Here is a 15,988-nt window from a genome sequence, read left to right on the forward strand (position 1 = left end):
TGCTATGCACACACACAAAAATTGACCTTGACAACCAGAAGGCACATGAGCTGTGATGGAAACTACAAAGAACCCATTTCGGCAAAATCCATCAAGACTCCCAAATCTTTGACCTCTTCCTTTTATATTGGTTCAACTGAAGCCAAATTCCACTTGGCTATAGTACCTTTTGTGAAAATGAATTATTACATGGAATCTCAATAGGTAAAACATAAAACAAAAGCATAGCTACTGTGAAGCAACAGGGAAGGCACAAAACCTGCCTCTTCTCCTCAAGACAGCTCCATAGATATTCAGCTTTAACAATTATTCCCATCTTTTCACAGTATGAAAACTACTGTGGTAAGCCTATTGCCCCAACCTGTATCATTTTGTTCAATCCAAAATAGATCACATGCCTGAAGACACTGTCACCAACATCAATAATTTTTCTACTCTTAGGACAGTCTTAAGCAAGGATCCATCCACACTTCCTATTTTTCTATTTCCCTTCTCATGCCCCCAAACCTTAGTTAGTTACATTGGAGGGGTATTAATTTATCCCATTAAAAATGTATAATTCCCTGGGTGCCTGAGTGGCTCAGTGGGTTAAAGCCTCTGCCTTCGGCTCAGGTCATAATCTCAGGGTCCTGGGATCGAGTCCCACATCAGGCTCCCTGCTCAGCAGGGAGCCTGCTTCATCCTCTCTCTCTCTGCCTGCCTCTCTGCCTACTTGTGATCTCTCTCTGTCAAATAAATAAAATCTTAAAAAAATAATAAAAAAATAAAATAAAAATGTGTACACAATGGAATACTATGCAGCCATCAAAAGAAATGAAATCTTGCCATTTGTGATGACGTGCATGGAACTAGAGGATATCATGCTTAGCAAAATAAGTCAAGCAGAGAAAGACAACTATCATATGATCTCCCTGATATGAGGAAGTGGAGATGCAACATGGGGGCTTAAGGGGGTAGGAGAAGAATAAATGAAACAAGATGGGATTGAGAGGGAGACAAACCATAAGTGACTCTTAATCTCACAAAACAAACTGAGGGTTGCTGGGAGGAGGGGGGTTGGGAGAAGGGAGGTGTGGTTATGGACATTGGGGAGGGTATGTGCTTTGGTGAGTGCTGTGAAGTGTGTAAACCTGGCGATTCACAGACCTGTACCCCTGGGGATAAAAATATATTATATGTTTATAAAAAATAAAAAAATTTTTTTTAAAAGTGTAATTCCCTATACCACTGGGTTCTTAAAACAATTTGACAATTTCCTTTCTAAGCCTGGGTGCCTTTTCCCTGTCCTTTTAATGATGAATCTAATTTTTGCCACACTACCAAGGCTGCACATCAACCAGTTCCTAAATCAATGACTCTCAAAATGTTGCCTCCAGATCAGCAACATCAGCACTATATATTGAATTCTCTGGCTCCATCCTAGACCTATTGAGTCAGGAGCTCTGAGGGAGGGACCCAGCACTCTGTGGTGATTTGGGTGCACACTGTAGTTTAGGAACCACTGCTCTGAATCACTCTCAACACATCTATCATATCTCACTAAGAAAGCAGATGCTCTTTCAGCACTGTAAGCAGAACTTGTCACTGTGCTTATCACCGCAGATTCCAATTTGCCATTTCCATGTTGGTCTTTCTCCCTGGGCTGCTAAATCTTGGGGATAGGGACAGTATCTTATTTATCTTTATTCTCATTTTCCCAGGTCCTAGCACAGTGCTTAGCACATACTAGTTTCTTAGAAGATATGTTCAAATAAATTAAATAGCTTTGTGGCCATTAAAAGTCACCATCCTCTCAGGTCTCAGTTTCTTCTTCTATGACATGGAGGTCAATCAATAACTGACATTTTCCTTTTATAGGATTTTAGCAACAACCAAAGCTAGTAAGATGGATATTTAAAAACTTCTAATAGACTAAATTTTCCATTTAAACAGAGATATCACACCATATTTTATATGTATATATGTATAAACATGTGTGTATATGTGAGCATGCGTATATACATATCACCGTTTCTTTAAAACTGAAAGGGCAACTGAACAAAATTTAGCCATGTAAAGCAGACCCCTCTCTCTCTCTCTGTTCCTATAATCCTATTTTCTCTCTACTTGATAATTCAGGAGAGTATATAGATGCAAATTACTAGAGGTTTCTCACACACACACACACACACACACACACACACACACACACACACATTATAGGTTTTGTAGCTTGAGTAGACCAAGATGTTGCAATTATCTGGGTGAGCTTAAAGTGTAATATTTTGCCTTCAAATTGAACCACCATATTAATGTTTGATGAAAAGAATGCTGCAAACTAGTCTCTCTTTGAAACACTCAGAACACACCATAAGTCTTTAAGTCCTAATTTGGGGCTGAATGTAAGGAGAGGAGGTGATCCCGAGTAGGAAAAGAAACTGAAATTTACTATTGGATTGCAAAGAGAGGGGACCCTCACAACATGACCTTCTGTTGCCTCCAGAGCAACCAAATCAAAGCTGTTGGCAGGGCAGTTCCTCACACAACTTCTCTCTCCAAATCGTTCTGCTGCTGGTGGCACCTCTGATGAAATGAGAGGATGTGCTGCATTATGTAATTCAATTCAATTCTGAGTATTGATTGAGCTCCTAAGATGTGTTCAGCCAAGGCTGACCTGATAGAAGCTAAAGAAAGTGCTTGCCTACAAGTTGTGCTTCAAGTAGAACAAAGGAGCTTCCTGGGTTCTAAAGAGCCACCTCTCCATCTCCCCCATATCACCTGAAATTCTGCTCGGTATTCTAGGCTATAATGTAGCATTCTCCAAGACATATTCTACGAATACACTCACTGAGTGCTCTACAAAAATCCAGTTCTGTGGTCCAATGAGGAAAATCATACAGTCTATATCCCTTTTTGGAGATTTTCAATGTTTATTAATAGTAAGTCTCCAGGAATGCTTATAGTAATGGTATCTGATTAACATGTTCTCTAGTCATTTGAGCTGGAAATCTTCTTTTGCCTGAATTTTTTTTTCTCCCTTATTTTTAAGTAAAAATAGTATATACTTCAAAATAGTTGGAAAGATTTTAGGACAGTACTATAACCAGGCAGATCTGAATTTACATTCTAGCACAAACTAGGAGCATGGGGCATGTTTATTGAACTTCTAAGCCTCAATATCCTCATCTATAAATACAGATAATAATGCTAAGTCTATAGAGCTATAAATTTAAGTGAATTAACATAGGCAAAGAGCCTAGCATATAGCCCCTGGCAAAGAGTAAGAACCCTATAACTGATACCTCCTTTTTCATTCTGTTTCTTATTGGAAGCAAATTTCACCCATTAGAGATCCTTTTGGTTAAAAGACAACAATTTTAAAAGTTTAAGTAACCCATCAGAAAGTGGTTGTTTTTCTGTTTCCAGAATTGCTGTTCTTCTTCTCTTTGATCTGCCGATGGATTTTCAGGTGTTTGCAATCTTTAGATAAGCTATCTAGCTGATCTCCGGCTAGCTGAAGCAGTCTCAGCCTGCTAATTCTCCGCCATAAAAAAAAAAAAAAAAAAAACTGGGTGTGGTGCATAAACAATGAATTCTGGAACGCTGAAAAGAAATACAATAAAATAAAATGGAAAAAAAGAAGTAAAATATACAACAATAATAGAAAAATTAGAAGGGAATATTAAATGTATTCTGATGTAAGTATCTTATATAGGGTTCTGATACAGTGTGCATAAATTGTATGTCATTACATGCAGCATATTCTAGTGCAAGGTTCTTAAATAAAAGTTCTTACATATTATAAAAAAAAAAAAAAAAAGTTTAAGTAACCCTGGGAAGGGTGAAAAAACTCCCTTATGAAATGATTCTGCCCTCTCCCCATATAAACATTTTCCTTGACTTCTTTCTTTCTTTAAAATTCAAGTATAATAAATGTACAGTGTTATATTAGTTTCAGGTATACAATATAATGATTCAACAATTCTATATATTTCTCAGCATTCATCAGGATGTGTACTCTTAATCCCCTTCAAGTACTTCATCTATCCCCCTACCTATGTCACCTTGGCAACCACCACTCTGCATTTAAGAGTGTGGTTTTTCCTTTTTTTTTTTAATTCTGTTTCCTAAATTCCACATAGGAGTGAAATCATGTTATTTGTCTTTTTCTGACTTATTTCACTTAGCATTATACCCTCTAGGTCCATTCACCGTGCTGTTAATGGAAGATCTCATTGCTTTTTTATGGCTGAGAAATACACAACATTCATTGTATACATATTTACCACATATTCTTTATCCATTCATCTATTCATCCATAACCTTGGGTTGCTTCCATATGCTGGCTATTGTAAATAATGCTACAATAAATATATGGATGCATACATCTTTTTGAATTAGTGTTCTGACTTTCTTTGTATAAATACCCACTAATGGAATTACTGGATCACATGGTAAGTCTATTTTTTTAATTTTTTGAGGAACCTCTATACTGTTTTTCACAATGGCTGCACAAGTTTGCTTTCCCACAACAGTGCTCGAGGGTTCCTTTTCTTTTACATCCTTGCCAACACTTGATACATCTTATGTTTTTTGTTTTAACCATTTGGACAAATGTAAAGTGATGTCTCATTGTGGTTTTATTTGCATTTCCCTGGTGATTAGTGACACTGAGTATCTTTCCATGTGTCTATTGGATATGTCTATGTTCTTTGGAAAAATGACTATTCAGGTCCTCCGCCTATTTTTTAATTGGATTATTTGTGGGCCTTTTTTTGGGTTGAGTTTTAAAAGTCCTTTATATATTTTGGATAATAGCCAATTATCATATAAATCATTTGCATATATCTTTTTCCATTCAGTAGGTTGTCTTTTTGTTTTGTTGGTAGTTTCTTTGTGGTTCAGAAACTTTATTTTGGTATAGTCCCACTGGTTTAATATTGCTATTCTTTCCCTTGCCTAAAGAGACATATCTAGGAAAATGTTTCTACAGCTTATGTCAAAGAGGTTACTGCCTCAGTTTTCTCCAAGGAGTTTTAAGGTTACAAGTCTCACATTTAAATTGTTGATTCATTTTGCTTTATTTTTGTGTATGGTGTAAGAAATTGGTCTAGTTTCAATTCTTTCGTGTATAGCTCTTCAGTTTTCCCAGCACCATTAGTTGAAGAGACAGTCTTTTTCCCATTGTATATTCTTGTGTCTTTAATCATAGATTGACTATATAAGAGTGGGTTTATTTCTGGACTCTTTATTCTCTTCAAGTGATCTATGTGTCCATTTTTGTGCCAGTACCGTACTGTTTTGATTACTACAACTTTGTGGTAATTCTTGAAATCTGTAATCATGACACCTCCACCTTTGCTGGTTTTTGTTTTTGTTTTGTTTTGTTTTGTTTTGTTTTGTTTTGTTTTGTTTTGTTTTCCTCCCAAGATTGTGCTGGCTACTTGGGGTCTTCTGTGATTCCATACAAATTTTAGGATTGCTTGTTCTAGTCCTGTGAAAAAGTGTTGTTGGTATTTTGACAGAAGTTGCGTTAAACCTATAGGTTGTTCTGGGTATTATGGACATTTTAACAATATTGGTTCTTTCAATACATGAGCATGTGATAAATTCATTTGTGTTATCTTCAATTTCTTTCATCAATGTTTTATAGTTTTCAGGATATAGGTCTTTCACTTCTGGTTAGATTTATTCCTAGGCATCTTATTATTTTTAGTGTAATTGTAAATGGGATTGTTTTCTTAATTTCTCTTTATACTTCTCCAGTAGTGTATATAAATGCAATAGATTTCTGGGTATTTTGCAATTTTACTGTATTTATCAGTTCTAACAGTTTTTCTGTGAAGTATTTAGTGTTTTCTTTTCTTTTCTTTTTTTTTGTTGTTTTTTTGTTTGTTTGACATATCAAGATCACAAGTAGACAGAGAGAGAGAGAGAGGGAAGCAGGATCTCTGCTGAGCAGAGAGCCCGATGTGGTACTCTATCCCAGGACCCTGAGATTAAGACCTGAGCCAAAGGCAGAGGCTTAACCCACTGAACTACCCAGGCACGCTATTTAGTGTTTTCTATATACAGTATCATGTCACCTGCAAATAGTTCAACTTCTTCCTTACAAATTTGGATGTCTTTTATTTCTTTCCCTTGTCTTATTGCTGTGACTAAGACTTCCAGAACTATGTTGAATAAAGGTAGTGAAAGTGGACATCCTTCTCTTGTTCCTGATCTTACGGGAAAAACTCTCAGTTTTTAACCATTGAATATGATGTTAGCTGTGAGTTTTTCATATATGGTCTTTATTATGCTGAAGTATGTTCTCTCTAAACCTATTTTGTTGAGTTTTTATCATGAATGGATGCTGCACTTTGTCAAATACTTTTTCTGCACTTATTGAATGGTCATATGGTTTTCATCCTTTCTCTTGGTTAAGGTGATACATCACATTGATTGATTTGCAAATATTGAACCACTTTTTTGCATCCCTGGAAATAATCCAGGGATTATTGATGAATAATCAATTATTGATGAATGACTTCCTCAATGCATTGTGGGATTTGGTTTGCTATTACTTCATTGTGAATTTTTGCATCTATATTTACCAGAGATATTGGTGTGTCATTTTCTTTTTTATAGTGTCTGTCTGGTTTTGGTATCAGAGTAATGCTGGCTTTGGGGAATGAATTTGGAATCATTCATTCCTCTTCTATTTATTGTAATAGTTTGAGAAAATAGGTGTCAACTGTTCTTTAAAGGTTTGGTAGAATTCACCTGTGAAACTGCCTTGTGCTAGACTTTTGTTTGGTGGTAGTTTTAATATTTAATATTGATTCAGTTTCAATGCTAGTAACCAGTCTGTTCAAATTTTCTATCTCTTCCTGATTCAGTTTTAGAGAGTTGTATGTTTCTAGGAATTTATCCATTTCTTCTATGTTGTCTACATTTTTGGCATATATTTTTTCATAATATTCTTCTATAATCCTTTGTATTTCTGTGGTGTCAGTTATTTCTTTTCCTTTACTTCTGATTTTATTGTACTCTTTCCCCCTCCTCCCCCACCTCCCTTTCCTCCCCCCCCCTCCTCCTCTTCCTTCATTTCCTCCTCCTCCCCTTCCCCTTCTTCTTCTCCTTCCTCTTCCTCCTCCTCCTCTCCTCCTCCTCCTCCTCCTCCTCCTCCTCCTCCTCCTCCTCCTCTTCTTCTTCTTCTTATTTTTCTTCTTCTTCTTTTCTTCTTCTTCTTTGTCTTCTTCTTCTTCTTTTCTTCTTCTTCTTTTCCTCCTTTTTTGATGAGTCTGGCTAAGGGTTTGTCAATTTGGTTGATCTTTTCAAAGAACCAGCTCCTGGTTTCATTGATCTATTCTATCTTCTTAAACTTTGCTTCACTTATTTCTGCTCTAACCTTTATTATTTCTTTCCTTTTGCTGGCTTTGTACTTTGTTATTTTTTCTCCTCTCTCCTTTAGGTGTAAGGTTAGGTTATTTATATGATCTCTTTCTTACTTCTCGAGGTGGGCCTTTAAATGGCTATAATATTCCCTCTCAGAACAGCTTTTGATGCATCACGAAGAGTTTATTTGAACCATTTTCTTTTCATTTCCACTTGTCTCCATGTGTTTTTTTCTACTTCCTCTTTGACTTACAGGTTGACACATTTATTGTTTAGTAGTATATTATTTAGCCTACATGAATTTGTATTCTTTTCAGACTTTTTCTGTGATTGGTTTCTAATATCATGCCATTGTGGTCAGAAAATATACATGGTAAGTTTTCAATCTTTTTTTCATTTGTTAAGACTCATGTTGTGGTCTAATTTGTGAACTGTCTGGAGCATGTTCCATGTGCACTCAAAAATAATGTGTATTCTGCTGTTTGGGGATATAATATTCTGAATATATGTTAGATCCATATAGCCCAATGTGTCATTCAAAACCACTGTTTCTTTGTTGATTTCCTGTCTGATCTATCTATTGATGTTAGTGATGTGTTAAACTCCCCTCCTAGTATTATATTACTGTCAATTTGTTCCTTACGTCTGTTAATTGTTGCCTAATGTATGAAGGTGCTCCCACGTTGGGTGCATACTTACAATTGTTATATCCTCTTATTAGATTGTTGCCTTTCTCATTATGTAGTGTCCATCTTTGTCTCTTGTAGTGTTTGCCTTAAAATCTATTTTGTCTGAAATAATTATTGCTACTCCAGGCTTATTTTTGCTCCCGTTTGCATTGTAAATGTTTTTCCATCCCTTTGCTTTAAATCTGCATGTGTCCTTAGGTCTGAAATGAGTCTCTTTTAGGCAGCAGATAGATGGATCTTGGTTTTTTAATCATTTGGTACCATCTGCTTTTGATTGCAGCATTTAGTCCAATTACTATTCAAAGTAATTATTGATAGGTATGTATTTATTGCCATTTTGTTACTTTTTTTACAGTTGTTTCTGTAGTTCTTCTCTGTCCCTTTCTTGTCTTGTTGTTTTTTGCCCTTGTGGTTTGATGACTTTCTTTAGTGATATGCAAAAACTAAAAAGAATGGAATCCAAGCATATCTATTACAGGTTTTTGATTTGTAGTTCCCATGAGGTTCATACAGAACATCCTCTACATATAACAGTCTATATTAAGGTGATAGTCACTGAAGTTTGAACCCATTCTAAAAGTGTTACATTTTTATTCCCCTACTACCATGTTTTATGTATATGATGCCATACTTAACATCTTTTTATTTTGTGAATCCTTTTACTGATTTTTATATGTATATTTGATACTACTGTTTTTGTGCTTAACCTCAATTATGTTTTTATGAGTAATGAATCTAATTATATTTATGTTTACCTGCAATATTTTTTCCTTTCACAATTTTCTTACTCCTGATTATGGCCTTTTCTTTCCACTTAGAATATGTCCTTTCATGTTTCTTATAAGGCTAGGTTAGTGGTAATGAAATCCTTTAACTTTTGTCTGGGAAACTCTTCACTTCTCTTTCTATCCTGAATGGTAGCCTTGTGGGATAGAGTATTCTTGACTGCAAGTTTTTTACTTTCAGTACTTTGAATATATCATGCCACTCTCTTCTAGCCTGCAAAGTTTCTGCTATAAAAATCAGCCCACAGCTTTATGGGGTTGCCCTGGCATATAACTGTTTTCTTGTCTATTGCTGCTTTTAAAATTCTCTTTATCATTACCACTTACCATTTTAAATATTATGTGTCTTGTTGTGGGCCTCCTTGATTTTGTTGGGCGCTTTTGTACTTCCTAGACTTGGATGTCTGTTTTCTTTCCCAGATTGGGAAGTTTTAGGCTATTATTGCTTCAAATAAATTTTCTGCTCCCCTTCCTCTCTCTTCTCCTTCTAGGATCCCTATAATGAAAATGTTATTCCATTTGATGATGTCACTGGGTTCCCTTAACCCATTCTCATTTTTTATTATTCTTTTCTTTTTGCTGTTCAGTTTGGTTTCTTTCCATTACTTTGTCTTCCAGATCACAGATCCATTTTTCTTCCTCCTTTAATCTGCTATTGATTCTCTCTAGTTTATATATATACATATACATGTATTTGTGTATATATGTATATGTATATAAATGTATATATACATGTATGTATATGTGTATATATAATTTCAGTTACTGAGTTCTTTATCTGTGATTGGTTCTTTTTTATGTATTCTGACTCTTTTTGTTGAAAGTCACACTGAGATCCTCCACTCTTTTTCCAAGTCCAATAAGCATCTTTATGTCCATTATTTCAAGTTCTCTATCAGGCATATTACTTATCTCCATTTCATTTAGCTCTTTTGCTTTGATTTTGTCCTGTCCTCTCATTTGAGATATAATTCTCTGTCTCCTCATTTTCTCTAACTCTATGTGCTTATTTTTATGTATCAGGAAAGTCAGTTTGTTCTTGAAAGTAACGGCCTTATGAAGAAGAAATTCTGTAGTACCATGTAGCACAATGTCTCCTGTTCACCAGAACCAGGCACTGCAGGGATGTTTTCTCTGTGGGTTGTGCAGCCTACTGTTGTGGCTAAGCCATGTTTTCCTCCAATCCAGATGGTGGCAATAACCCACTTTCCTGTAGTAGGCACAGTTTGCTCCCTGTACTGTTTAGGAGCCACTTTGGGGCTGCTATGGGCTTGTAGTTGGGCAGTGTCAGCAGTCAAATCAAATGCCTACTGCCAGTCCAGCTGTTGGGGCTATAGTAGCACCAATCTTCAGAATGCTTTCCCTGCCTTGTGCCCCGGGAAGCTTTTGTTGGCTAGCATGGACATGAGTTAGACCAAAGGCCTGCCCCCAATCCATCTTCTGGGGCTGCAGTGACCTGGTACTACAGGGCTCCCCTCCTTGTGCTGCCCCTTAAAAGATTTTTTTTGGGTATGTATGGCCAGTAAACAAATTATATGTCTGTCCCTGGTCCATCTGCTGGGACTGAAGTCAAACTGGTATCTGTGGTTGGTCAGGGCAGGAGTCACTTTAGAAGGGTACTAGTCCCTGCAGGGGCTGCTTGCAAGATGTACAGAAACTACTTTGGAGGGACTCCTGTGGAGTAGGGGGGGGGGGGTTGGGTGGAACAGATGGCAGGAGAATAAGCAGGCCGGGCACATGACAGGGTGCATGTTTCTAGCAAGGTAGGTAGCATGCATTAGTGTTAGTCCTAGCAAGTGTCTGACTATCTAGGCTGAGGAATGGTGGGAGAAAAATGGCACCTTCTAGCTCTTTTGTTCTTGGAGAAATCTTCCAAATATCCCTGCCCCTCCAGCACATATTCTAAGAATAGTAAATAAATCCCCTTCGCATATACCCTAGATGCTTTTCAAATGCTGCTTCTATGCTGTATCTCAGCAGGGTTGTTTTATTATGCTGGTTCTTTAAAGTTGGGACTGTTTCCTATTACCCTTCAGCCTTTCCAGAGCTAAGCCCACTGAGTTTTAAAGTGTCTAAAGTTAAGCCTCACTTATTGTAAAAATGTCCAAAGTTAAACCCTACTGGTTTTCAAAGCCAAATGTTATAGGGACTTGTCCTCTCAGTTTAAGTACCCCATGTCTGGGATACCTGGTGTGAGGTCTGTTCCTTTCCCGTCTCTGTATTTCTGGTGTTACTCCTGTTTGTGGTTAGTCTTCACCAGGAGTTTGATTCCCAACTACATCTCTGCTTCTCCTACTATTTTCAATGTGGCCTCTTCTTTATGACTAAGTGTGGAAAATCTATTCTGTCAGTCTTTAGGTCACTTTGTGGGTTAGTTGTACTGATGTGGCTGTTATCTAGGTATTATCTCTGGGATGTGGTAAGCTTCAAAGTCTCCTACTCTGCCATCTTTCCAAAAGTCCTTTCCATTACATCTCTCAAGAATCCTTTCAAGTACCGCTTTCATATTGCCTTGCCTTGTTTTCCCAAATCTAAAGTGATTTCTCTCTTTTCTAAATTTTCCTATCAAACCCAAACAGGATACTTATACATTCTGCCTAATTTTATAGTTCTCATTACAAATGCTGTGTCTCTTAGAGTAGTTTATAAAGTTATTAAAGTAAAAACTGTGCCTTACACATTATCTATGATGATTCTTGGAACAAAATAAATTTCAGTCTTACTTGAATTTTCTTAATTGGATCAGCTTAATCCATACACTTGACCAAGATCTGTTGTTTTAAAGAAATGGAACCTTCCTTGGGGAGAAGAAAGAATATTCAAATATGAGGCAATTGGGATTGGGCTGGGTAGATAACAACCTAGGATAAGTAGTTTGGAGAAGTACTAAGTAACATAACCATCAGGTGTCTGAGATGCTTGAGTGGGAATATTTGGAGAGTGAAGGAAGTGATGTGGATAGCTGGTATAGCACATTAGGGTGAAAGAGGGCAAGTAACTTATTAGAAGTCTTGCTCAGGGGACACCCCATTACATAACACTGTTAAGTTTCTTTAGGGTTGGTACAGAATGAGCACAAGGCAATGGTCTGAGACCTTAATCTTTTGACTAGTAGGATTCTCATTTTTTCCAGAATCTCTTTCTCTAATTATCCCCATCAGGAATCTCAGGAAAATAAAAATAGAGCTACCCTATGACTGACAATTGCACTAACGGGTATTTACTCCAAAGATACAGATGTAGTGAAAAGAAGGGTCATATGTGCCCCAACATTCATAGAAGAAATGTCCACAGTAGCCAAACTGTGGAAAGAGTCAAGATGCCCGTCAATAGATGAATGGATAAAGAAGATATGGTCCATATATACAATGGAATATTACTCAGCCATCAGAAAGGGTGAATACCCAACTTTTGCATCAATATGAATGAGACTGGAGAAGATTATGCTGAGTGAAATAAGTCAAGCAAAGAAAGTCAATTATCATATGGTTTCACTTACTTGTGGAACATAAGGAATAACCTGGAGGACATTAGAAGAAGGAAAGGAAAAGTGAACTGGGGGAAGTCAGAGGGGGAGACGAACAATGAGAGACTGTGGACTTTGAGAAACAATCTGAGGGTTTTAGAGGGGAAGGGTGGGGGGGATGGGTGAACCTGGTCATGGGTATTAAGGAGGGCATGTATCACATGGAGCACTGTGTGTTGTACACAAACAATGAATCTTGAAACACTGCATCAAAAACTAATGGTATATTTTATGGTGGCTAACGTAACACAATAAAAAATATATATTTAAAAAATAGAACAAAAAATTTTTCTTAAAAAGGAAAAAACAAAAGGAATCTCTGAGCATGGGGAATATTGATATCGGATTTGCTATTAGTGGTTTTGTGTCCCTTCTACTCTGATGGCTGCTGCTTCCATAGTCCCTCTTGAATCACTCCTAATAAGTGACTACTGCTGGTCCCTCCATAGGCCTGGTCTGGACTGTTAGCTTCTGGTGTGCTTCTCCCTTGCTAGCAAATAGCAAATGTCCTCTGCTTCTGAAAACCAGCTCCGTCCGGCAAATAATGATAAGGTGCTTGTCTCATACCACTCCTCTCTCCTTTACAGAACACCTGGACACTGAAGAAGAGAATTTCAGAAGACCATCAGCTTCACTCCAGGACTTGCTTTTCAGGGGCTGTAGCAAGGAGATGGCATGGGGAGAAGACAGGGAAGGCCCTATTTAATGGGTATTTTTTCTAATGTGAGTTTTCCTCACCATTATATCTCTCTTTCTCTCTCTCTCTCTCTCTCTCTCTCTCTCTCTATATATATATATATATATATATATATATCTTTCTATATATAAACATCTTTTTCAGTATCCACAAACAGTCAGGAAGCTGGTACCCTTGGAGCATACCAATAACCTTACTGGGTGTAATGGTTTACCTATGTGTTTTTCTATCAGGTTAACCCACATGCAAACCCTTCTCTGAACCCTTCAACAGATGGTGAGTTCCTTGAGGGCAGAAATCATATCTATTTCAAGTTTATGATTTAATATCTAATACTTGCCATGATGCCATGATGCCTACCATTCTGTGCATAAGTACACAATAAATATATGTGAAAGAAAGGATGAAAGCAAGGAAAGGACAGAGGGATGGAAGGAAGAAAGGAAATCTATTTGGCTTTGGTAAATGTAATTCAGTTTTGCCAAGAAAATCTTTTTTATTTTGATTTGAGGTAGGGCTTTAGCTAGGTCTAAAAGAGTAATTCTTTTTTAATATAAAGGCTATTTTGGAGCTTCATCTACATGATTATATATCCAAAAAATAGAAGGAAACTACATCCTTGAGTTGGACAAATTTTTCAGCAAAATTTGCACATGTATGCTATTTGGCTTCAGTGCTATATCTCTGTGGCTTATAGCATATTAAGCTGCTAAAAGCTATTTATATCAACAATGCCTCTATCATCTCAGAAGCAAGTGTGGCTGCAAAACAGGGAAAAAAATTAGTCCACTTTTTTCCTCAGTCAAGAAAAATTTTAGCCCACAAAATGTCAACTCCATTTAAAGTTCCATTCATCCATTCATTCACTAATTCATTCACTAATTCAGTAATTATTTATTGAGCATTAGGGTAATACAGATACTGTATTAGACACTGAAATACATGAGTGGGAAAGACCTAAGGTCTTCCTCTCATGTTCTTTAATGAGTTCTATTGCTAAACTCCAAAGCAGTATCTCTCTACAAATCTATATGGCTCTTCCTATCAGTGGTGACTTCTTTATGCTTTGGTACATTAGAGATATGACATTCTTTCATCCTACTGTCAAGCCTGATTTTACCCACCCTAGCTGTAGCTAGAACTCCTATTTTGTGAATGTGTGTGTGCAGCTTGCTCTTCTTTGTTTGTCTGGCCAGGGCGTTATCGTCTTGCTTTCTTAAACCACTAAGGATTATAAAATGAAAACCAATGGTTTGGTTTAAGCCATTTACTTTCCTTGTGAAGGAAAAACAAAAAGAAGATATAATTTACCAGAGGTTACTGGTTGACTACTAGTAGAATTATAATCCAAACTCAGGGCTTTTAACCATAAACCCTACTTTTCTAAGGACTCCACGTTACTTTAATAAATGATGTATAGGCAGAGAGTAAGTACAGAAATTACACATTTGCCTTATCAGCAAGTCAAAGGCCAGAGCCAGATGAGGACTGTTAGAAAGTGGGACAACAAAAGAAGTTGCACAGAGAATTCTGGAGTGAAAGTTGTGAAAATGTAGCACTCTGTATACTAAGAAACAAAGCAAATGAAAATGTTTAAATGGACAAGGTTTAGAAAAAAGCTAATAAAAGTACTTCCTGTGGGCAACAACAACAACCCCTTTAGCTAGCTTCAGAGGAAAATATAAGTGGGTTGATATTTTCAAAGTGCGAAAATATAAGTGGGTTGATATTTTCAAAGTGCATTATACATGCAAATTTAACTGATTAAAAAGAAAACAAAGGTTAAATTCTGCATGGCACTGATTTACACTCTGCTTAATTCTATGGTTTTCATTTTTTCACATGTCATTTTAAGAGAAACAAAGAGTTTCTAAAGAAATTATAAACCCAGTTGACAGAATATGCTGATTTTTATATTCTGACAGAAAACGACAACAACAACAACACCCTATATCCAGACAGTATATTACCATCTCATCAAAATGAAGAAATCACTTCTGAGCATATTCCCATAGAAAGTTCACTTGGGTCTGTAAAAAGAGATTGGGCTTTAAAGTTCAGCAATAAAAGTTGTCAAAGAGTATAATAGTAAACTAGCTTCATTAATTGATTGATTCATTTAGTCGTTCCAAAGAAGATTACTGAGGAGATGAAATGGTATAGTAAAGGAGTCAACACAATGAATAAGTAGTAAGACTTAGGACTTGGTCCTCCAGTAAACTCACAATCTAGCTAGGCATAACTTACATGTAAATAATGACAATATAAAATAGACCAGGGAATCCTGGATGGCTCAGTGGGTTAAAGCCTTTGCATTCAGCTCAGGTCATGATCCCTGGGTTCTGGGATCGAGCCCCACACTGGGCTCTCTGCTCAGCAGGGAGCCTGCTTCCTCTTCTCTCTCTGCCTGCTTCTCTGCCTACTTGTGATCAAATAAATAAATAAAATCTTTTAAAAAAATAAAAAAGACCAAGGAAAATGAGTAGTATGGAAAATTAATGTTATGAGAATTTAAAGAAACATCATATACAGTAAAGTGATCTAGGGGAACTTTATATAATGGTTGAAGTTTGAGTTTAGACTTAAAGGTTAAGTAAGTGGGATCTACAGGTAAGAAGACTACATGAGTAAACAAAAAGTAAGAAAGGATGATAAAAATAAGACAATGGGAGACTGCATGTATTGACCGAAAAAAAGAAGTTTATTCTGGGAAGTTCTGAGAGGCAAGACTAGAAATGTAGGTTGAATGAGATTACAAAGAATGGTGCTCTCCAGTGATTTCATGTCATGACACATATGTTCATATGCTGTGCAGGGATAAATAGATTCTACTATTCATGTCTGGAGGCATAGTGGCTCTCCAAGAACTGATGTGGTTGGGTAGCTCACATATCTATAACCCATTCACAGAACATTAATGTGTTTTGTAGGA

Source organism: Mustela erminea, chromosome 10 (genome assembly GCF_009829155.1).
Source record: "Mustela erminea isolate mMusErm1 chromosome 10, mMusErm1.Pri, whole genome shotgun sequence".
In the NCBI taxonomy this organism is placed as follows: domain Eukaryota; kingdom Metazoa; phylum Chordata; class Mammalia; order Carnivora; family Mustelidae; genus Mustela; species Mustela erminea.